Source organism: Balaenoptera musculus, chromosome 13, assembly GCF_009873245.2.
Source record: "Balaenoptera musculus isolate JJ_BM4_2016_0621 chromosome 13, mBalMus1.pri.v3, whole genome shotgun sequence".
In the NCBI taxonomy this organism is placed as follows: domain Eukaryota; kingdom Metazoa; phylum Chordata; class Mammalia; order Artiodactyla; family Balaenopteridae; genus Balaenoptera; species Balaenoptera musculus.
Window position 1 is genome coordinate 89483915 of NC_045797.1, and position 24877 is coordinate 89508791.

At 48.8% G+C, this 24877-nt stretch overlaps 1 protein-coding gene across 10 annotated transcripts in view; it reads left to right on the forward strand.

Moving 5' to 3' along the window:
* The window catches only part of MYT1L (myelin transcription factor 1 like), a 406818-nt gene that overhangs the window by 233458 nt on the left and 148483 nt on the right, over nt 1–24877 (forward strand). For all 10 annotated transcript variants that reach the window (XM_036873928.1, XM_036873935.1, XM_036873927.1 and 7 more), the window contains one exon: nt 21775–21931. The gene's annotated coding sequence lies outside the window, so the exon portion shown is untranslated. The remainder of the gene's footprint in view (nt 1–21774; nt 21932–24877) is intronic.

Sequence of the window (24877 nt, forward strand, 5' to 3'; positions counted from 1 at the left end):
AAACCTAGAATATTTTTAAAATGCTAATTCCTGATGTCTCCTTCACATATTGAAAAACGAGGCTGTTTTTCTCTTGACATCAAAGTGCTTTTCACTCAGCAGCCCCGCACGGAGATTGGCCTCGAGGCCTCAGCGTCCAGGGCGGAGTCCTGTCTCGCTGCCCTGGGGCAGAGGGAATGAGAGGGATGCAGGGCTCTGCTTTCTGTACCGGCCACTGCACCCTGGAAGAGTCACCGAATCTGAGTCCCCCACCTTTTCCTAGCGGGTTTTAAAAAGGTGATTAATTGGATCCGATTCGACTCAGTCCTGAGTGTCCCCCGCCCCCAGGGCCTCCCCTCCTGTGTCTGCCGCCGCTTCTCTTCAGCATTTGCATCCCAGCTGCGAAGGCATCGTGAGGGTAATCCCACAGGCCCGCGGCGCCCTGGAGCTCAGTGACGCTGACGGGCCACGTCTCTAAAAGCCATGGAAACATAAAATCCACTTGTAAAGCTAGAGGCTCGTTTGTTGGAAATTAGTAGCCACACTGTTTATTGGAGCTGGGGATGAAAGGTCCATTATTTCGAAAAGTCAGCCCTACAAATACTTAATACAAAACCAAAGTATTTGAGAAATAGCTACATCCTCACAACGTGAGACACTAGAAACTAATGCTTTTGTCAGAATTCAATAGAGATGCTATAAATCTGATTCAGGTTCGAAAAGTGAAAACGTTGGGCCCATAAGCATGCATAAGCACCAAGCTGTATAGTCCCTCTGGTTAGAAGTCGAAACAGAGACATAGCTTAAGGCCGGCCGAATATATAACTAAAATGATATATAAATCATACTGGTTCAGACTGTGCCATGGTTTCCCATTAACTTACAGTATACTTTCAGGGACATTATTACAAGTTCATGAACTTTTACCTCAATATACTTTGGAGGAAACCTACATTTGTAACTCCTGCATAATGTCTAAGGATATACATTCAGCTTACAAATAACTTTCTAATAAAGCTGAGAAGAAAATATCTTAAATTGGCATATTTGTTTAAATTATAGTTAAGCCAATTGCTTCCTCTTATTCATCTTCATGAATCTTTAGCATCGGGGACAAAGCCTGGCAAATAGCAGGCATTCCTTTTGTATTTAGAGAGTAAAAAACACACGGATGACCAAGTGAACACATGATAAGTAAGGATCAAAGGTGTTAGGAACAAAATATGAATCTGGATACTTTAAGACATGCTAAACTGTACGTGTGCTAATTGTTGCTGTAACTGGCACTCCACCAGAAGATAATTTGTTCTTGTTACCCTTGCCTTAGAAGGGAAGAAGTGAGTACCTCAAAAACCTTATGAAATATGCAAATAAGCATGGTTAAATGTTAGATAAGCAATTAGTAAGTCACGGTGAGACTGTGTGTATTTACTTTTCTCTAGTCTTACACCCAGAAATATGTGTTTGATCAATACATACTGACACACGAACAATTGTCAGAGGCCAGTAATTTTCTAAATTAGATGCAACTTCTTCAGTTGGCAGTTTTGAAGATAATTTATTAGATTTCTTTTTAATGAAATAGAACCTAGATTATTTTATGCACATGAAGGTAATTCCAACTCCAAATCATACGAAGCATGGAGAACCAGTTAAGTGAATCTGTAACACATTTGCGTGTGTGTACCCACGAGCACATCTGTGCATCCGTGCACATACATGTGACATGGGCATGGACATGCATGTGTCAACCAGGCATTCATGTAATTTACTGTCACTTTAGTCTAAAGTGGAAACGGCTGACTTGGGTAATTACAGGTCTGTAAAAAATCACCTTTCTCTTTTTGGTACGTTTAGAACAGGGTCCTTTGCTCTGAGTTATTGAACACCTAGAAGCTTTTTCAAAAATTCTAGAATATTAGCATTGAAAAAGACTTTAAAAAACATCAGTTCTAGGATTGCATTTTACAGATAAGGAAACTGAGGCTCAGAGGGACTTACTCAAAAAGAACCCATTTAATCACCCTCCTCTCAGGGGTGTCCTTACACACACCCCCCATTATTCTGGCTCAGGTGCTCCTCTTCTGGGTTAATTAACGGTTTGGGTTTTACCTCCCGTTAGACTGCAGGATCCTTGAAGGCTTCGGTGCTTTGCCCTGTGTCCCTGGTAGCTGGTCTGGGCTCCAGTAAGAGCTGAGCAAGGAAAGAAAGAAGGTTTCTTAGCAAACTCAAGTTTAGCAGCCGTGTCTCCAGACAAAATCTTGTCTTTGTGTTACACCACATGCCTTCCAAGAGCATATTTTGGAGTCATGATGCTAGCTTTTTCAAACTACACACAAAATATTCCTTCCATTAAAAAAAGTTCTCTAAAGTGTAGACCTTGGATAAAATCTGCCATTTCCGTGGTCCTGCCTGACCTTCCGTTTCTCTTCCTGCTCTTCACACGGCCTCCCTTTCATCACAGATTTACAGCCTCCCTTTCCGTTCATCACTTTCTGACCTTCACAGTGATTGGAGCTACTGGCCCTGTCACTCAGTCCCTTCGATTCTGCCCCATAAATTTTCAGCCGCCAGCGGTCACGCAGGTATGAAGCCCACGCTCCTTATGGGGCACCTGCCCCTCTAGACCCCGGCGCCCCGCAGGGCCTGGATGGGCTCACACACCGGGCTCACCTCCCTGCCAGACCAGCGGTCTCGTTCTTCTCGTTCTCCGCGAGGAAGCTCTGCTATGGGCTGAGCATCGCAGTGGATTCTTAGGAAAGGGTTTTCTTAACTAGCCCAGTGTTAGGACCCCAAATATGATAGAGACTCAGTCCTATCAGGTGATGAGACTGGCTGTGAGGAAGCGAGCAAAAGCCATCATGCCACTAGCACCGTCTTCAGTTTTCACATTCGCTGTGGTTCCTAAGCTCTAGACTAACCATCCACTTAGCTGCCTCCTTCAGGCAGCTTTCTGGGCACGGACACCACTTCTCAGCCTGACCGTATCAGCTCCGCAGTGACAGTCAGCAACGTCGCCTACTTTGCCGTCGTCACAGCTAACGGGAGCGCTGGGTTGGCGAGTTTGGACACTTTGCTGGTTTTGCCACATTAAGTTTCTAAACAGTGTCGCTGGTGATTATTTCAAACCTCTCCTGTACATCGCATTCTTTCTTAACTTGTATTCCTAATATACTAACATAGTCAACTCATATTTGACAGCTCCTTCTTGTTATATAATCTTAACGATACTATTTTACAAGTTGACTCAGTTCACAGAAGTCTACTTAGTACGTCCTCCATACAAATATAAAAATGTTCTGCTAGCTGTCATGTACAATAACTTCTATACTTTCTACCAACCGAGTTTTTGACCTTCCGGCGATGACAAGGGGAAGTTTGCATATAACGTGCGGGTGTGCTTCACCCCCTCCCTCCCTCCCTCCAGGGTCTTTGTCCTCTTTGCTCGGCTGGTCATAGCTTGACCATTCGTGCTCAGTGAAAAGCACTCACCATTCCGGCGTAAACTCACAAAGGCTGATTCTGCCCTTTCTAAGGCCGCAGGGGAGTGGGCTTCCTCAGCACCCACCCACAGGGCTCAGCCAGCAGCAGAGCTCGGGGGGAATGAGGGCACTGGGTGGGTGGGTGAGCAGGGGACAGCCAACACCACACCTGCCCCAGCAGCAGGGACGGTACAGAGGCCACCAGGGGGACCCAGAGGTCCCCACACCTACGGGCCTTGGGTCAGGAAAGGCTGACATCCATGATTAGCAGGGCCCCAGCCATGGCACTTGACCAGGGACGGAAGATAGACCACCAGAAGCACACCCGGGAGGCCAGGGAGAAGCTGCTTTTCACTAAGGCCCTGAGCCTAAGGGAAATCGACTATTGGGGTCCCCCTGGACAGGGTCACACATACCTGCTCTCACCCCAGCCCTTCCAATGCTTCCCGTCAGGCCCTTGTCCAGCCCCTCCTGCCACCCCCTTCCCCAGCGCAGGCAGCGGGAGTACCTGATTAGCAGGCCCCCAGAAACCCACCCAACCCTCCTCAGACCTGGTCAGGAGAACAAGAGAGGGAACAGAAGTGCTCTAACTGTCCTCTGCAGAGAGCCTGGAGAAATGCCGACTCCGAGTGACCAAGGGTGTTCGTGGTGGGGATGGTAGGGGCGAGACCCCTGCGTGGTTTGGTTCTGTCCGTGAGACTGGAACTCAGACATTAAAGCCTAACGCACAGCCTACCTCACCGTGGTGCCCACTAGGTGTCTCAGCACGAGGGCCTGTGTGCTGCCCCCCTGCTTTGACACCCAGGGTGTGAGAAGACACCACCCCCCAGCCCCCTACTCCTCTATTTCTCCCTGAAGCTCTGCCTGTCTTTGTCCTAATCAGGCATGTAATTGATTGGTTTAGATTTTTGTTTTGCTTCATGTATCTTGTTCTGAATATCAGGTTTGAATATAATTGCCATAGGTCACACTACCTTTTTAAAAAATGTATCCAGTATGCAGGTTTGGGAGCTGGGGGTGACAGAATGTTATATGTAAATTTATGTAAATGTATGCTAATGCCCCACTGCAGCCCGTAGGTGAGTGAAGTGGCTGTCACATCCTCACAGGTTAGGTCACCAGGGAGCCCCGAGCACTGCCAGCTCAGGACGACTGCAGCATATTTATGTCCCCGTCGAAAACAATCCAATAGCTTTTCTCAAAAGATCTCACAATTCCCCCAGACTATTCCTGTTGATGAGAAAAATCACACTGGTGATCTTCCAACTTATCTGTGCTTTCTTTTATATAGAAATCAGCCTACATGTTTCTTACATTTGCTGGTTTTTAAGTTGGTTTCAACTCAGTAAATACCACTGGGCGCTTTTCGCTGTGAAACACTGTGCTGGGTAAATGCAATACAGCTCTCAAGTTCCAGGACCTCGCAGCTCCGTAGGCAGCACTGCAGTGGAGCTGGAACTCGGATCTCCGGAGGGGGAATGCTCCGTGTAACTGTCGGGTTGGGGGAAACACCCCAGGATTCTAAGCAGTAGGGGCTGCTCAGCTGTGCTCTGCTAAGCCCCACTTAGAGAGCCAGTAAACCCTGTGCCCCTCACCCCGCTTCATCCAGAGTGTCGGACCTTCCATGCACCTTGTACGTGGGGTTTCTGCATAAGATTTAAAAAACAAAAATTTTCCAATGTGAAAACCAACAAGGCACACAGGATGGCTTAGACTCTAGAAGCTGATGAGGTAGTCCAGCGCCGAGACGGTGCAGCCCAGGCTCAGGGGGCTGCAGTGGGAACAGCTAGAAGCCAAAGGGGGAACGTCAGAGTCATCTCAGAGCTAAGACAGAAAGGCTTCAAAGCCTTGCAACCAATTGAAAATTCGAATGGGGGCAAGGAGCGAGTAAACGGTGGTTTTCTGCTCAAGGAAGGGTGACTGAGAAGGTCCAGATGGTATAGAAGGACCTGGGAGTCAGAATGGCTGGTTGGCAGAGAAAGAAACTAAGTCTGAGGAGCCCCTGGATGTCTGGGTGGGGGGATGGGGCAGACGCTTGAAATTCAGGCGAAACGTGGTGGAAAAACAGGCTCGGAAGTAAAACTTCCTGAGTTGTTTAATTAGAGGTAAAGGTTAAATTCCTGCCGTGTACGAAACTGCCAAGAATGAGACTAGAGGCTCAGGAACAGAATCTTGGGAAGGTCTTAATTTGGGGGTAGGAAGAGCAGCTTGAAAATTAAGACGTGAATTGCATCAGCCACAGAAAGAAGGGGTTTCTAGACCAGTAAGAGGACCCATGATGTCCAGTGCTGCCTGAGAAAGACCTTTGGATTTGGTGGGTTTAAGAAGATCATCTCAGGAAGAGCAGACGGGAGATACAATATGTTAATGCTGAGATTACAGTCAAGATCAAAAATTTCAGAATTATTTGAAATTGGCTTTTGTTTTGAGGCAAATATTTTTAAATCAATGTAAAATATCTTCTCAGAAGAGAGTCCAAGTTTTCCAGATATAAGGACAGCAAGCTGGTGATAAGACGTTTGCCCTGACACCTAAGGTAGCAAATCATGTTTAATCTTATCAGGGCTTTACAATTCTCTTCAAAGGAAGGTCTCACCTCAGGAAATACATTCCATGTTGATTCTGATGTTTGTGGTAGAAAGTGTCAGTTACCGTGAGTCTGGACGCTCCTCTGTGTCAGAGACCAGACGGTCCTGGAACCTCCTAGAAGGAGGGGAGACTCACTAGGAACTCTCTCAGCTTCCACTCCACCCAACTACTCGCTGCTCTGCTGTCCAGAGAAAGAACAAAAGAATACCTGTGTCTTCGGGGCCGGACACCCCACTCTGCCCGGCCCTTTACCAGATGGTGAAGGTGTAAGTGTCTCGCCTCCACCAGGTCCCCTGAGCAGGTGCTGGGAACTCCCTCCCACACCTTGAGGGTGTTAAGTACCACCCTCCACTGGAGAGGGCTTTATACAAGTGCCAGAACTGGTGAAAAACAGGTAAATTGTCCCATAATTTTGCATGGAAGTCAGCCAGGCCCTAGAGCACAAACAAACCTCAGGGCATGGAAAACCCTTAGGCAGTCCCCGGCAGCCCTGGGTGAAACGCCCCTCTTTTTATTGGCAGCCTGTGCACAGCTGAGAACCTGATGGGCCGCCCAGGATGCTCGGGTGTGGTTCAGCCCCTCTCGCGGAAGCAGCTGGGGTCCCAGGTTGGGCAGCTCCACAGAGCACGGCCGGGGCCACAGAAGTGCCTCGGCCCCTGCCCTGTGCTTCCCTGCAAGGTACCCTGCTGCCCTTCTCCCCCCAGCCTCCGGTGACCTGCACCTGTGCCCCCCTTCCCTCTCCACACCGTGACCCCTTCTTCCTCCGTCCTTCCTTCTGACACTCAAGGATTTGCTGCAGAGGTCACGATACCTGAGCATTGACTGATTCATCTTAATTTGGGGTTCCAGCTACAGTGATCTTAAATCCTCATTCCCGTCATGGGGAAGGCTCGGACTGACATACGAGGAAATGTGGAAAACAAAGATAAAAAATGATATTCCAAGATTTACTATTCACTTGTCACATCCCGCTTTTCCACAGAGACAACTGGACAGCTTCTGGGCCCTGATCTGAAGGGAAAAGGGCAATTTGAAATTTTCCCAAAATGCCCCTCATCCTGGAAGGTGGAACCAGGGTGACGGGCCTCATGGTTGGATGTGGCTATGACCCTTGACCTTCAGCTCCCTCCAAATAAACAGCCCCCAAAGGGATTGTCAGCAGTGGCTTTGAAGTAAGAGCCAGGAATGGAGTGAGGAGGGTCAGAGCCTTCTTCCCTGGATCCCAATGTTGTAAACACTTTACCCCCCAGGCTGGCCAGGGGCAGAGCCTCTGAGAAGGCAGAGCAATGAGATTCGTGCATTTGCTCAGCTGCTTTGACAGCACTGGGCTTAAATAACAAGATCACTGTCTCACAGTCTGGAGGATGGACTCATGCCCGAGACCCCGGTGTGGGGAGGGCTGGCTCCTTTCGAGCCATGGGGAGTTCGTGTCCTGGGCCCCTCCCCCAGCCCCTGGGGGTTTGCTGGCGATCTTCAACATCCTTGGCTTGTAGAAGCATCACCCGACCCCTGAATAACGGTCACAAGGCACTCTCCCTGCCTGTGTCGCTGCATCCCAAGTTCCCCTTTTTATAAGAACACCAGCGATACTGGATGAGGGCCCACCCTATTCTGTATGACCTCACCCTCCTTTATTTAATCTGCAATGGCTCGGGTTACAAATAAGGTCACATTCTGAGGTCCGGGGGTTAGGACTTCAACCTATGACTTTTCAAGACACAACTCAACCCTAACAATTAGGTTGAGTGAAACAACATTTACAGGAACGATGGTGGCACTGCTTTCACAGCACAGGAAGCTGGTCCTACAACGGCCGTGGAGGCTGTGTTCTCTTCCAGACGGTGGGGAAGTCTGCCCAGTCCTTGGTCGCGGCAGTGAGCCCTGGCCGTGGACCACACTGGCTGCTCTAGCCCCTCAGACGTGCTGCCAGTTCTCAGCGGCAGTCGTACTTTAAGATGAAATATTCCCAGCATGATTTGGTCACGCATGAGTGGATGATCCATCTTCTGTCACATTTGACCGATGTGGCCATGTCAGCTTGCGGGCTGAAAAATGGTAGTTTTGGATGGATAAGTAAGGATGAAGGTTGACCTTATTCATGAACACATTGCATCTGGTTCTGACCCCACAGAAGCTCTGATTCCCCAGAGATTCTCAAGAGGGAAAGGAAAGATTGACGTATCTCCTACTACAACTTCTGTCACCTTTCACCTGGTTGAATTTGCATTTCTTCTTATAAAAAATTATTTTAAATTAATGCTATGGAACTCTGAGTGTGACAAAGAAAAACTACTTTTGCATCAAATAAAGAGGATATTAACCAACCTAGAGCTTACACTGTAGTTTCAGACCACCTGGAGGTGGGTGTCAGAGCTCGTGGGGTGGACCAGGGGCTCTCACCTGTTTGGAGATAGAGGAATCCCAGCTCATACCCTGCAAAGGCCTCCCCCGACTTGGAGGGGCCCTGTGTGTTCTCAGTAGAGCTGTGCTGTGGGGTTTCGTGGCAAAGTCAAGCCCTGTGCAGCCAATATTCAGAGGTTGCTCCGTTTACAACCAAAGCACTGTGCAAAGTGCGTGAGTGAAGTTGGGACACCCGCGGGGCTGTCTGCCCTGCAACCCTAAGCCCTGAGGTGGGGAGCCCAGCCCGCATCTGCTGACTCTCAGAAGTTTCTGGAAGTACAGTTTGGTGGCTGGCGCTCTACTGCACGAAGACGGAGCTTGGTCACGGCAGGGTCTCAGGATATGGACACCATCAAAGACACAAGTACAAGCCATATCGCCGGTCCCTCCATGGTCTAAGTATCAGCAGGTGTCAGACCTGTGGGGAACGGCCTGTTTGCCAAGAGGAGGGACCCGGGCTGCTCTGGGCCGCACTCTGATTCCCAGGTGGGGCACTGAGGACCAGGCATGAAGGGCCTGTTCAGAGCTTAAGTGGATCACGTGCCCCCTCTTTGAATTCTGACCTCCTGCCACGTTCAGCACAGAAACGAGACCCGTTCTGTGGCATCAGGGGCCGGGAGGACCGGCGCTGCCTGTTTTGTCCCTTTAATCCCAACCTCTTTCTCTCCCTGGGCCTGTGCCCCCTCCCCCTCCATCCTCAACCAGCTACCTCTTCCCTCAGGTTTGACCGCACTCACCCCCTAGAGAAGAGGGTTCCCGACCTGCAAAGAGCCCTCTTGCTGCCCGAGACCCCGGCCACTTCCCTCCCGAGTGTCACCCCTTTGCCCGTTTCCCACCTTCGCTCAGAACTTGCAGTGTTACTGTCGCACCAGGCAGACAGCTCATGGGCTCCCAAGCAGGGGTGTCACGGTCCAAGGGCGGCTGCTCCAGGCTGCAGTGGTCCCTGGGACCAGGCACATCCTCAAACGGACTTGAGCTGCTTGTGGTTGGGGAGGATTTAGGAAAACATCCTGGGGTAAGTCTTTCACTCAGAGTCGGAAGAGCCGTCTTAATGCAGCATGAAAAGTAGAAGTTACGCGAGGAAAGACTGAGTGTAACCCTGTCAACGTCTAAAACAGGCACAAACCGAGCAAAAGGCCAGTGATAACCTGGGGAGAAGTATTTGCTGAGTGTGTAACACAAAAACCATAAATATTCGGAAGACGTATAAAGACATAATCAAAAAGGTAAAGGAAACAATCAACTAAATCACAGAAGAGGAGAGAGGAATGGCAGTCAGCTCGGACTCAAGTCACCTGTGAAACAAGCGAAGTTTGGTAACACAAGCTACTGCAAATGTGCTGGAAATGTCGCATCTGGACGTTTACTGGTTGTGAATGGATTCGGCCACTTCGAAGGGCAGCTTGCTGGTATCTGTTAAATTTTTAAAAGTTGAGAAATATCATTCCGTGTGCCTCAGGAGGAGACCAGACAAGAAGGTTTATTAGAGCACCAGCATCTTCTAGTGAAAAACAGGAAGCAATCTGAACTTATATCAGGACATTTGATAGTTTCATGAATTGTGCGTAGCCATATTATGGAATAATTACCACCCATCATGAAATTTGAAGTATAGCTTATTACACACACATGGAAATGTTTCCAACTGTAACTGGAAAAAAAAAACTTTGTAGAAGAATGTGTAAGATGTGATCGAATTTATGTTTAAAAATGAGTAGTTCTATGCATTTACATATTTGGTAGGGCTGACCGTGTCTAGGTAAATTGTGTGTTTGTGTGTGTGTGTTTAGATAAGCATGTTACAGCAGATACAAGCAAAGCTAATAAACATGTTTGTCTCCCTGGAAGGGCCTGAGACGGGAGGGAAAGTCTGGTGGCTAAAAAGGACGTGTTCCAAAATCCCATCCCCCCCCACCCCACTCCATCCCAGGTATTATCAACATGTGTACTTATTTCTTGCCAGTATTTGTTCATTTCCATGGTGTTTTTGGTTAGGAGTATATTATACCTGTACTTTTGCAACCTAATATTTATTTCAAAATTGCATCATAAGCACTACAAACAGTGCTACAATTCTTTTCCGTGGGGAGAAAGGCTTGCAGTGACTGGGCACTGGTTCTGTGCTGGGCATCTGAGCCATTACCTCATTTAAGTTTCCCACCACCTAACGGGCAGGAATTAGCCCCCATCATGAAGGGAACCTGGGACTCAGAGCAGTTGGGTCAACAGACCGAAGAACTGGCTGGCAGCTGGGTCAAGGCAGAACCCAAGGCTGTTTGACAAAAATCGACAGTCTCTCCCCCTCAGTCTGGGAAGCGGATGAACGAGGAACCCCGTCACCTTCCGTGTTGCTGGGAATTAGGCTGTTCTCCGTTTTCCGCTCTCCTGCATGACGTGTGCGGCGCAGAGAAGGTGGAGAGTGAGTAGGAGAAAGAGGACCGTCTGCGTCAGGTGTGCTCGGGGAGCCGGGCCTCAGCTGGTCGATGAGAAGGCTGAGGCCTGCTCCCCAAGGTGACTCAGAGCTGAGTCCTGGAGGCCTCGGAACGAAACAATAACCCGCTGGTCTCCCTCCTGAGACACCGGCTCAGCTCGAAGTCCCAGGTGACCCCCCCCCCCCTCACTGCTGCGGCTGCTCGAAATGGAAGGCGGCACAGCTGCTGGGGGCCTGTGGACTCAATTATCACCACCTCCTTTAAGTCGTAATTTAAGCAGGTAGATGTTTTTTAATTGCCATCTGTGTAGTGAAATCCATACCAAGACAATCAGGGTCTGCTTTAATTGGATGTAACCTGGCTGATAAGCGTCAGAATGACAGAGCTGAGATTGACAGGTCAGGGAATCAGACACTTTGGCCGCGTATAATGGTTGGTCCTATGTGGCTTCATGGTCTCATATCACGTAAATAAATATAGGTGTGTGTATGTATGTATATATGTGTGCATTCTACATTATTATTTTGCTCTTCTCATCCAGCAGGCCAGCTTCTCTCTCCTGATTCTAAGTATTACTTTCTTTTATTGCCTTTTAAACTCTGCCTTCACACATGTCCCCCACCTCCCCTGGAAGGTGCCTTGCCCATCAGCAGCTGAAGGGGCCACACTAGGGGAGGCACTGGATTCCCCTTATTTCTATCCTGTGCCCCCAAGAAATTGCCCCGTTGGGTACCCTGTAGGATGCAGACAGCCCCTGCATCTGCGGGGCCCTGGAGTGGGTGTCCTGCTCGTCCTCATCCTAAATTCCCAACAGGCTTGTGTCAGGGCTTCAGAGGCAGGAGGAAGAAGTTCCCTGCTTGTCTGTCCAAGCTCCCGGAGAGCCCTCCTGGCCAGCCTACCCCAGAGGCCGCCCCTGCCCTCCCCAGCCCCCTCCCCCCGACATCCCGCACACCCAGGATTGGACTATCTCTCCTGCCTTGGCCCTGGGTCCCCTGAGCAATGTCCCTGCTGTGTCCCCAGCACCCGACAGACACCTGACTCGGACGTGGGCTCCGCACCTAACTGCTGAAGGATCAAGTCACTTAATCCTTACCAGGCTTCATCTGAACCACAATCAATGTAAATGCTGCTTTCTAAGTTGGCCTTTCCTCGAAGGATGTGGTGCATGTCTCTCCACGTTACCAGCCTTTTGTCCGTTTTTGTAATTCTTTCTTTCATTCTGGCATCATCCGATTGCAGTGACTGCATGGATGCTGGGACCCCAGTGGGGCTGCTCAAGCCTCGTCTGGGTGAAGTGTCATCTGCAGGAGAGACTAAGGAGGCTACTTCACAGGACTGTTGAGAGGAAGGGGTGGTTAAATGTCAGGAAGGAGGGGCCTGGGACTCAGCGCACAGTAGATGCCACACCTGTTAGCTGGAAGTTTCTTCCCAGCCACTCCCTCCCTTGTTCCTTCCTCCTCCGTGTGGTTTTTCTCTCTCTAGAATAATGTTGAAGCCTCCTGAGTGCGCAGGAAGCACAGTAGCCGTACGGTGCTCTGAGCACCAGACACTGTAACAGCTGGTCCAACGGCTCCTGCTTTGCCCTTGAGAAGGTGCAGGTGCAGAGAGGGCGGGGCCTTCCCAGGTCACCCAGCTGCTGCCGGGGCAGTGGCCCCGCTTCTCCCGGCTCTGGATCCCTGAAGGGGACGGGACAACAGCCACCTCCAATGCCTGGGTTTCTTGCAGGGGCCAAACAGATGCCTGTGAAAGCTCTCGTGAACCTCCCAAGTGCTGCACACCTTTTAGTTTTGCATCATTATGACTGAACCCCGAATTAAGTCTCTCGTTAAGGCCTTCACACACACCCCTGTAGAATCACAGTGTTTGAGGACCCTGGCGCCCTTGCTAAATCCGCGTGGGCACATTTGTGATCCGCGTACCCAGGAGGCCACGTCCTTTCTTGATTCCGAAGTATGCAAGGCCCAGCCCAACTCGATAACTTGCATCTTACGTTAGGATCAGCAATATCACCCACAACATACTTTTGGGTTGCAGTCTGCGCTGCTCCAGGGCAAGCAGGCCAGCGTACGTGAGAGGAATTAGCCCAAATCCCCTCCTTCACCCGCCCCGCCCCTCCCAGCTCCCCCTGCAGCGCAGACTCTGCCCCATGCTCCTCCACCTCCTCCCGCACGAGCTTCCAGGCGAATCTCCTTCCCCCGGGTCCGCGTGGGCAGTATCTCCCTCCCTGACCCCTCCGGCCCCAGCCCTCTCTCCGCACCCAGCGTGTCCTGTCCGCCCGCCCGCTGGCTTCCCTGCCACCTACCTGCGCCCCATCTGTATCCGTCCTTCACCTGGCTGACCTCTAGGCTGTCAGCACCCACGTCACAAACGGGAGGAAGACCGGGCACAGATGTCCCTTCTGTGACGGGCCCACAGTTAGAGGCCCTGCTCCCCCAGCGCAGGAGGGACACGAGGCCCTGCTCCCCCCGGCGCAGGAGGGACGCGAGGTCCTGCCCCCCCAGTGCAGGAGGGACGCGAGGTCCTGCCCCCCCGGCACAGGAGGGACGGGAGGCCCTGCTCCCCCCGGCGCAGGAGAGACGCGAGGCCCTGCTCCCCCAGCGCAGGAGGGACGCGAGGCCCTGCTCCCCCAGCGCAGGAGGGACACGAGGCCCTGCTCCCCCAGCGCAGGAGGGACGCGAGGTCCTGCCCCCCCCCGGCGCAGGAGGGACGCGAGGCCCTGCTCCCCCCGGCGCAGGAGGGACGCGATGCCCTGCTCCCCCCGGCGCAGGAGGGACGCGAGGCCCTGCTCCCCCCGGCGCAGGAGAGACGCGAGGCCCTGCTCCCCCCGGCGCAGGAGGGACGCGAGGCCCTGCTCCCCCCGGCGCAGGAGGGACGCGAGGCCCTGCTCCCCCCGGCGCAGGAGGGACGCGAGGCCCTGCTCCCCCCGGCGCAGGAGGGACGCGAGGCCCTGCTCCCCCCGGCGCAGGAGGAACGGGACCTCCACAGGCCCAGCGACAGCCTCCCCCCTCCCCCGCCCCAGCCAGGCTCCCCTGGGCCCTGCAGAGCTGCACACCCTCCAGGACGACTCACCTTCCCAGGGCCCCTTCAGCTGTGAAGAGGGGTCACTCGCTGGTCCCGTGCACGTGCTGTGTGGGGATTAATTAAGTGACTGTAGGTAAGGAATGAAATTGGAGGTCTCCCATGAAAGGTGGCTCAGGAGGACATGGGCTGATTATTAAAGTATTAAATCCCCACTTTGCCGCTAGATAGAAAGCAACTCAACTCTCCCAACCGCTCGGGAGGCAAACAGGATTCCTGCACGTCCCGCGCCCTGGTGAAGAATGAAATAGCAGCAGTTAGGATGCACTGTACTTGCTGTCAGAGAGCAGGGCGGCCGTCTGGGAGGGATCCAGGCCTCCCCAGCAGTTAGTTACTTACCAGGTAAATCTGGCGCCTAGAGAAGAGATGCAGCGTCCAGTGTCTTGGTCAGATGCTGCCATGGTGATGCCTTCAGCTAATACTGGTCAACCAGACGGTCTACGTGGGGGGCCCTACACCACCGTGCACCAGGGAGGGGCCGTGAGGACACTGCAAACACTGCAGGGGCATTTCGTGTTGACACAGTTCAGTCACCTGCCCGGAGCCACCCCGGGAACTGAGATCTTACCTTTCTCGTGAGCACCCTCTCTCCTTTGTGAGAACAATCAAGCTGCAGTGGGAGGGCAGCCTGCTTCCAAAGTGCTGCAGGGCACTCCCAGGAGCTGACGCTGGGCCCCCTGCAGGTGGCCGGCTGGTCAGCCCAAGTCACAGACACGCCAGGTCTCAGAAGGCAGCGTCACCTGAGCACCTCCCCGCTCAGCGTGTGTGCGGGCTGGCGGCCCTGAGGCCGAGGTCCTGGCCGGCTTCGCCACAGCCAGCTGTGAGCTGGGCCCAACACAGCCCTTCCCCGGGCCTCAGGGGGAGTCCGATCTGCTTACTCCCTAGCAGGGCTGGCAGAGTCAGAATCCAATTTGTTGGTCGGCGACGTCAGATACACTATCAGGTGCTATCTGAGAAGCAGTCATGTTAGCTGGGAGGAGAGGGTTGGTAATGGGATCCCCCAGAATCATACAAGGGAAGCCTCACACCTTAAACCCAGGGAGAAAATGCCCCTGCGCCCAAGAGCATCCTGTCCGAGGCATGGAGGCAGGAATGGGGTCTGCTCCCTGGTGGCTCAGAAGGTCCGGCTGGTTCACTGGTAACTCCTGAGAGTTGCCCGGGGTGTCTTATGAATATTTTTAACAGCTTTATTAAGATATAATTCACCTACCACGCAATTCACCCATTTAAAGTGCACAATTCAGTGGGTTTTTGTGTATTCACAGATAAGTGCAATTGTCACCACAGTCAATTTTAGAACATTTCCATCACTTTGAAAAGTGACCCCATAGACTTCAGCTTTCCCTCCCCACTTCCCACCCTACCCTCTTGTCCTAGGAAACTACTAATCTACGTTCTGTCTCCATAAACCTCCCGATCTGGGACACAGCATACACATGGAATCAGGTAATATGTGATCTTTATCGACCTGATTCTTACACTCAGCATAACGTGCTCGAGGCCCATCCATGTTGTAGCGTGTGTTGTTCCTGTTTATGACTGATCAATATTCCATTATATGAAGAGACCACATTTTATTTATCCATTCATCAGCTGATGGAAATTTAAATTGATTCCATATTTTTGAATATCATGAATAATGCTGCGGTGTACATACCTGTACGAGTTTTTGTGTGTACTTGTTCGTCTCTTACCTAAGAGTGGGATTATTGGGTCATACAGTAGCTTTTTGACTAATCATCTGAGGATCTGCCTGATTGTTTTCTGACATGCCTGCACCATTTGCATTTCCACCACTTGTGTGTGAGCGTTCTGATTTCTCCGCGTTTTCCCCAACACTTGTTATTACCTGACTTCACCATTTGCATTTCCACCACTTGTGTGTGAGCGTTCTGATTTCTCCGCGTTTTCCCCAACACTTGTTATTACCTGACTTCACCATTTGCATTTCCACCACTTGTGTGTGAGCGTTCTGATTTCTCCATGTTTTCCCCAACACCTGTTATTACCTGACTTTCTGATTCTATCTATCCTCATGGGTATCAAGTGGTATCTCATTGTGGTATTGCTTTGCAATTCTCTGATGATTAATTATGTCAAGGAGTGTCTTGTCATGTGCTTACTGCTATTTGTATATCTTCTTTGGAGAAATGTTTATTCAGATTCTTTGCCCATTTTTAATTGAATTGTCTTTTTTTATTACAGAGTTATAAGAGTCCTTTATATATTCTGGATACAAGTCCCTTATCAGATACATGATTTGCAAATATGTTTTCCCATTCCGTGGGTTGTCTTTTTCACTTTCTTAATGGTGTATTTTTAACACGAAATATTTTTTTTAATTTTGATGAAATCCAATCTATTTTGTTGTTGCTGTAGTTGCTTGTATTTTTGGTGTTATATCTGAGAATCATTTGCCAAATCCAAGGTCATGAAGATTTACTCTTAGGTTTTTTTTTTTTTTTTAATTTTATAGCTACTTTATTTATTTATTTATTTATTTTTGGCTGTGTTGGGTCTTCGGTTCGTGCGAGGGCTTTCTCTAGTTGCGGCAAGTGGGGGCCACTCTTCATCGCGGTGCGGGGACCGCTCTTCATCGCGGTGCGTGGGCCTTTCACTATCGCGGCCCCTCCCGTTGCGGGGCACAGGCTCCAGACGCGCAGGCTCAGTAGTTGTGGCTCACGGGCCCAGCTGCTCCGTGGCATGTGGGATCTTCCCAGACCAGGGCCCGAACCCGTGTCCCCTGCATTAGCAGGCAGATTCTCAACCACTGTGCCACCAGGGAAGCCCTACTCTTAGGTTTTCTTCTAAGTTCTTTATAGTTTTATCTCTTACATTTGGGTCTTTGATCCAATTTGAGTTCATTTTGTTACATGGTGTGAGACAGGGATTCAAATTCATTCTTTTGCATGGGGATGTCCAGTTGTCTCAGCACCATTTGTTGGAAAGGCTATCCTTTCCCCTTTAAATGGTCTTGGCACCCTTGTAAAAATCAGTTGACAAAGATGTATGAGTTTATTTCTGGACTCACAATTCTATTCAATTTGTCTACAGGTCTATCCTTATGCTAGTACCACACTATGTTGATTACTATTTTTTGTAGTACATTTTGAAATTGGAAAGTGTGAGTTCTGCTTTGTTTTGTGTGATGTTAGCTGTGGGTATATCTTCTGAGTCTTAAAGGTTACAAAGCTCATAGATAGCAGAGCTGGGATCCTTGTTCTTTCTATGGTACCTCATTCCTAGAAGGGATATCTGAGCCATTATTGGGTATTTCTATTGATGGGGAAGTTTTACTGCAGGAGCATCATTACATCATTGGACCAACTCCATCCTGACCTTCCTGAAGACTCCAAGAGGTACCAGGACTTGACCCAGGGTAATGAATCTGTACGTAGAGAGGCAAGACATGCCTGTGACACCGTCATGGCTTTCACCCTGAAATGCTGCCCTGAGCAGCGTCAGGCCCTGGTCTAGCAGACAACATTTAACACCTCCACCCCACCCAACACGGCTTCTGCACAGCTGAGCAGAACCTCCCAAGAGAAAGCCAGCCTCCAGCTTTCCTGACTCATAACTTCTTGGGTCACCTTGAGCCCCCCGTTCCATTCTGAATGTCTTCACCTAGATCTGAAGAGCTGGACGGGAAAACGGTGTTTCTTGATTTCCTGCTGCCTGTACGTCTTCCCTGCCGGCACCTTCCACACAGAGAAGCAGCCATAGCGGTGGGAGGAATAGGAGAATCCAGCCAGGACTCCGGCCGGAATGGGCCTGACCATGGCACATTCTCTGTTTTATGCTGTAAACACCCAAAATATGAAAGGAGGGTTTTTGCACCACTTCAAATAGAAGAGAAAGCAAACTGTTATAGTACCATGTAATAATGCGCTTTCTGTCTGAAATAAGAAAAGGTACAAAAGAGAAGACATGAATGGGATGGGTGAATAAATAAATTTTGGGATAAAAAGAAACACAAGATGCCATAGGAGCACGAGGAGGGCACCTGAGCCAGCCTGGGGGTTGGGGTGCCCCTCAGCTTCTCCCAGAGGATGACAGGGACTGAGTCAAAGGGAGAGAAATGGTCCACCAGAGGCCTGGTCTTAAACCTCTTGTAAAGACAAATAATCACCAAAATAAATGCAAATGTATAACTGTGATAAAAACCAATTTGGGCATATAAAGTAGGATTCTTGAAATTTTAAAATACAATTGAAGAACTCAAAGATAAATTTGAAAAAACCTTCCAAAAGATAGAGAAGAAACAGAAAGAATGAAAAAAAAAAAAAAAGCCAAGCTCAATAGGATCAACTTATCAGTAGGATACATTTAGACAACACAAATCCATTTGGTAGACATTTTTTTTAAAAAAACACACAGTAAAGAAAATAAAAAGGGAGAAGTTATCAAAGAAGGGAGAAACAACTTCTCAGCGACGAGCAGGCTTCAGGTCGTGTGTGCACTGGGTGCTGAGCAGTAAGCGTGGAGAAGAGATTCCCGCAGAGACACACAAGCCCAGGGTGAGGGCAAGGGAGAGGGAGAACTGCTTCTGATGAGAAGTGGCATCAGACTGGCCTCAGCGGCGGAGGCCACGCTGGAAGCCTGGCCTTCTAGTCTTGGGGAAGCAATTTACACTTAGGAAGTCCTGCCTGAGAGCCAAATAAAGACATTTCCTGACATGCAAGATCTCAGAGGGAAACTTTCCTGCAGGTTCTCATTCTGGGAAGAACGCCTGGGCTGAGTGTCAACAAAGTAGAGGAGACGCTCAGGGAAGAGACCGTTTTGGGGCCTGGAAAATAAACAGCCCCTGTGCCCTGCACCTAGGGGGAGGAGGGGCACACAAAGCCGTGTGAGGCCCGCTGGGCTCCTTCAACACCCAGCAGTCTCTCTTGCCTTCAGCCTCTCAATACAGACACTTGTAATGCACTTTTTTCAAAAGCAAATAAAAAAAATAATAATAGGTCTGAGACCTTGATTTCTTAAAATAAATTTCCCAGAGGGAATTTCTGCCATTGAAAAAGAAACGGACTGGGTCCCAAAGAAGAGGGGTTCAGCTCGGTTCTGAACCCTGGAACCACCTGGCAGGGTGCCTGACCCCCCCAGCTGCTGGGCTGTGGGTGGGACTTGGCCCATCCCTGTGCTGCCCAGGGAGGGAACCTCTGTCTTCATGCACTAAGTACTCTGCTCCGAGTCACCGGAAGCCGTCCTCTGATTAAATAATGTCGATGTGCAGCTTTCAGGGGACACTTCGCTCTGTGGCATCATCACCCCCTGCTCTCCCACGGGTTTTGTAAGGGACGTGGTCTAACACAACTTCGTTGTCACCAAAACACAAAACCCACAGACAAGTGCACTGCAGGTTTATGTGGCAACTGTAGTAAATAGGAATCTCAAATCTAATTTAATTTATGCTGAGATCAGGAGTTGAACCATAATTAACAGTTTGCTTGTCATTCGTTCATATATAATTTAATTGTTTAATTTTTAAATATTATGAGCTATTTATATGTATATTTCTGGATAATATTATTCACACTGAGTTGAATATTTGCTGTTTAAAAAGTGCTTTTTATAGCTATAGTTTTATAAAATAATTTATTTTAAAAGGCCAGCATCTACATACGTCACAATATCAAAACTGAGCGTGTTGTCAATGTATTAACCTGTATTAATTTGTGTTTTAGTAGATTATGTTGTATTGTCTCAATTATTGGGGTTTCTTTGATAAATTTAGTGATGGGTATGGAATTTCTGTTTTACCCAAACGTACTGTTTTTTGTTTTTTTTCTTTCTGCTCTTTCATCCTTTCTCTTTTTCTTTACACCCCCCAAAAATTATTTTTTGCATATTTAAGGTTGCAACTCTGTTGATCCTAACTCTGAGCTACTCTTTCTTTTATTCTTCCTTTGAACTTATGTAGTGATGTCTTACCTATCTTGTTTCATACCTACCGAGTCACCCAAGTCTAGCTGAGTGCAGGCAGGTGAGCCCTCAGTAAATAGTGGTTGAGTTAATTAAAGGCGTCCCTATTTAGGGAGCTGTCTACATCATCACGGTTATAAGTGAGAAACTGAAACTCAGAGATACTATGGAGGCATATTAATAAATAGATTTACAGTGATAATAATATATCAACATACTACCATTTACTGAGCATTTACGGTTAGCTAGATGCTTCTTGTATATTATCTACTTTAGACATTGAAAAATTCTAGGAAATTAATGCTTATAAACAACCAGCTCAGGTTATGAGGTAGTAAGTGATAGTGCTTTTGTGACCCAAGTCCATGTGATTCCAAATCTTTTAACCATTAAACATTTTACTGGCTGGTTGGGTCACTTGTGTAACAATACGCTCAATTAGATCAAAAATTCCTCCTGCGCGGGTCCACAGGAGCACTGTCTTCTTTTTTCTCTCTGTCTCTCCCTTCCTTTCTTTTTTTCTTTTCTTTGTCTTCCTATCAGCAAAGCTGTATTAACCAGCCCCTGGGTGCAGAGCCTAAGACAAGGCAGGTGGTTTGGCTGCTCCAGAGTCACGAGGACCCGAGGGCTGAGCCCTGAGACAGCTGAAGTGGGAAAACTTAGGGGAAGTTATTAAATCCCAAGGAGGAGGTGGGGAGACATTCTTTGTTCTAAACGACAAACTTGAAAAGCAGAAAGGCAAATCTGGTCTAATTCCTTTCTCTTTCTGGGAATTTATGAGTTTAAATCTTCTGTGGTCTATGTCCTTGTGTTCCTAGCAAGACACACATGAGCAAACTCTTAGTCCTTGTCGGTGTGGATCAAATCAGGCCTTGGGAAGATTAAGTGTTCAGGGAAAGGATTTACAGCTCAGCCCTAAGTGTGGATGGGAGTAGACAGGGCAGCTGGTTCCCAGGTAACAGGAAGGGTGGCTGAGTTCCAAGGACAATGACCCGAATGACTCCCGCTCTTTCTTATTCGACTCAACTATCTGGTTTCCTATAGTTCAAATGAGGAATTACAAAAAAAGTTAATGTCATACCTGAGCATTTTGCTGGTTGTCTGTGATAAGCTGGTTATCCGAAATGTCAGTGCCCAGAGGTTTTCATTCCAGCAAACCACATGAGCAAGAGGCACTGGACCCTTTGGAATGAATGATCCCATGTGAATGAATATCCACAGCAACTGCTGGGGGAAAAGCACCCAAAGTCACCACTCAAAATCTCATGCAGGACTCTGGGACTCAGATTCCTGGCCCTGGGTCTCAGCCTTTCTGGTTCTCCTGGTAGGGGTGTGTGAACAGCCCAGCTGCATTGGGAAAAGTCCTAGATTTGGGAGGAAGAGGGTGCAGTTTCCCTTATGACTCTCCCGCTGACTAACTGGGTAGCTTTGAGCAAATATCTCAGCCTCTCTGTCAGTTTCTTCATTCAGAAAGTCACCATAGTTTGGTTGATGGATAAATAACATACTGGCTAAGGTGTTGTAAAGTCGTCCAGCTCCACAAACGTTACGGAGACCAGCCTGGAGGGATGCTGGTCCCCTGGACCAAGAGTTCTAGAACCTCCTCAGGTAGGGCAGAACGTTCCACAGTCTGTACAGCTGACTTGGCTGGCAGGCAACAAGTCTTCCCAGATGGAACCCAGGGAAGACCCTTTCTCGGAGACAAAGCAGCAGCCCCAAGTCCAGGAGACTAATTCTCAAGGGCACCGTTGTATGTGGGTAGGACAGAAGACATGGTCCCTGGGGGAAGCTGGAGGGTCCATGGTCACTGCCGAGGGCATGTTCTCTATTCACGCTGCTTCCTGGTGTTGTGATGAAATCATTAGGTGGTTTACCCTGTGGTCCATGTTTTGCAGATGGAGAAATCGAGGCACAGAGAAATTAAGTGACTTCGCCACAGTCACAGGCTGGGGAGGACCCGGATTAGAACTTAGAGAGAACTTGACTCTGGGCCTGTGTCCTGCCCACGGAGTCACGCTGCCTCCGTTCCTAGGAGAGAAGACTTCCTGCAAGGTAACCCCCCCCCCGACCCCGCCCCACCGGCCGCGAGTGGTCCATGGGGAGGCCGTGCACTGCGCGTGCGTGGACCACTGACGGCTCAGATGTCTGGTCTAGAGCGTTGTCGGCAAACTGCATCCTTCCGTGATCACGACGGCCGCCCGCTCCCCCACCTCCGCGGCCCCTTTCCCCCAGGTGCCCTCGTCACGCCCCGAAGTGTCTCCACGTCCTCCTCTTCAAGGCCTTTGTTTCATCCTCGTCTTCTCCTCTTTACGTATCTACCATCCCCGCCACCCATGGGCTGACCAACCCTATCCCAGGGGTTTAGAAAAGAGAGAGAAGCTCCCTTTGACCCTCCCCGAGCTCTTGTCTCACCCCTGGGCCTGTGAGGCCAGGCCTGGAGGGGCCCCCTTCGTGGCCTGTCCACTGCAGGGTCTGTGGGCCTCCGGCCTGTGGTCCCGCCCTTCTCCTGGGACTTGTCTCAGAAATCCACCACCGGTCTCCTGGGACCAAGCCCAGGCCACATCAGGGGTCAGAGGGGTCATCCAGCCCCGCATCCCACCATCCCAGGGATGAAACTTCCCCACACTGACCCGCGGCCGCCCGACCACTTCCCAGTGTGGTCAGTGTCAGAACAGCGGACTGCACGCAGTGCCCCCTCACACCCTGGGGTCCCAACTCAATACTCCTTCCCCCCTACATCCTTCTAGAGCTTTCTCTCACTTTCTGTTATGTGCTGTTTCTTTAGCTTCTCTCCCTACCATTTGGGTGACTTTTCTTTTGCGGGTATGTTTACTTCAATCTCTGAAAGCTCCTTGAGGGGAGGGGTGCGTCTCGTCTGGTGTGTTCCTCCATCTGAGATGGACACGTGAAGTCACAGGACTAGTCAGGACACAACGACCCTCCTTACGTGGGCACGGCACTCTACAGTTTAAAGAGCCCCAGGGCAATCCTGAGTTTTCACACCCTCCGACCCCCGCGCTGAGCTCGCAGGAAGACACTCCTCTCACTGCGCAGTTTGTGCAGATGATCAAACTGAGTCTTGAAGGGTGAAAATGTGCAGTAAGTGGGAGAAACTAAATGCCAAGCCCAGCCCTTTCTCTCTAAAATTCATATATGTTGCCTATTCAATAATTTCCAAGATATTTTAATTTCTGGAAATTTTCAGTGAATTGTGTATTTCGTCTCCCCTGAACACAAACTTAGTTCACAGATTACACTTCCTCTCACTTGTAGACGTAAGCTTCTCTAATTTTTCTGTTCTTTATTCATTTAGTAGTATTCCCCCCACAAAAAAAGAGTAAAATAATTTTATAAAAACTGGATTTTAAACAATTTTATAAACTAGAAAATCACTCGGAGAGTTTCAAACCTTTATATAAATGAACATTTTTATTAATTGTTATAATGTCATAACATATTTGAATCTTGGAAATTTATTTTTTGTGCCACTTCATCAAAATTTAAATTGGGAAGAAAGTTGGAAAATGCTGAATATAGACCAGATACATAGTCTCAGAAGCAGACTTATAGATCTGCTTGTGAATATAGAACATTATTGACTATTTGTTCAAAGCAGTTTTCTCATCACATTTGTGGTTTTGTCACTGTCAGAAAGGGATGTGTTGTCTCTCTCTTCTTTTTCACTCCCACCCGAGGGCCCTGTCTGGCTGAGGCAGGTGTTAATTAGACAAGGGGGCATCTTTCTTGGCCGGGTCACAAACACACAGCCCAGGATATAGAACGGACCCTAGAAGTGGGCCAGACATGCCAGGCGGGAGCAGCCTGTGCCCACCGAGGTCATGAGGGGCTGAGCCCGGAGAAAGCCCAGGGGACCGGGGTCCACTGGTGGGCAGGCTGAGCACCTCAGGAGACGGGGCTGAGTGGGGAAGGCACGCCGGCCATAGAGTGCTGGGACTCTGTCCAGATGACTGTGGGATGGCCTGCATTGTGTGCTTCTATTTGGGAAAAACACCACTAGCAAGGGAAAAAAAGAAAATACTTGCAACAGATAAGGTGGGCAAAGGGGTTAACACCTTAAACATACAAAGAGCTATTATGAATTGATGTGAAAATTTTTCGAAGAAGAAAAATAGGCAAAGGGTGAGAATAAGAACTTCCTAGCAGGGGAAACTTAGGAGGCTGAAGCTGGAAAATACTGACCCTCATTCTTGGTTGGAGAAGGAAAAATGTAAGCAACCATGTGACAGGTAACTTCACTCAGTAAAAATAACAGACTGGTGGGATCCATTGGAGATAAGCACTTAGATAATGGGCATAATCATACTTTACTAACGAGTGCATGGATTTTTACATTTTCTGACAGTACTGACAATATCTTTTAAGAAAACCATATTATGGAAATGTGTACAAAGATGTGTGTGATATTTATTGCACCTTTTTATAGTGGAATAAAACAAATAAATGAAATACAACAACCTAACTATCCATTAGTAGGGGAATTTACAGAGATTGTTGGATAAATTTTTGGCTTCAGAATATTATGTAGCCATTCAAAAAATGAGTGTAACAAAAATAAACTCAGAATGGCTTAAAGACTTAAACATAAGACATGACACCATAAAATTCCTAGAAGAGAGCATAGGCAAAACATTCTCTGACATAAATTGTACCGATGTTTTCTTAGGTCAGTTTCCCGAGGCAATAGAGATAAAACAAAAATAAACAAATGGAACCTAATCAAACTTACAAGCTTTTGCACAGCAAAGGCAACCGTAAAAAAAAAAAATATGAAAAGACAACCTACAGAATGGGAGAAAATATTTGCAAACAATGTAACTGACAAGGGCTTAATTTCCAAAATATACAAACAGAACATCTCATACAACTCAACAACCAAAAAACAAACAACCCAATCCAAAAATAGGCAGAAGACCTAAACAGACATTTCTTCAAAGAAGGCATACAGATAGTCAATAGGCACATGAAAAGATGCTCAAC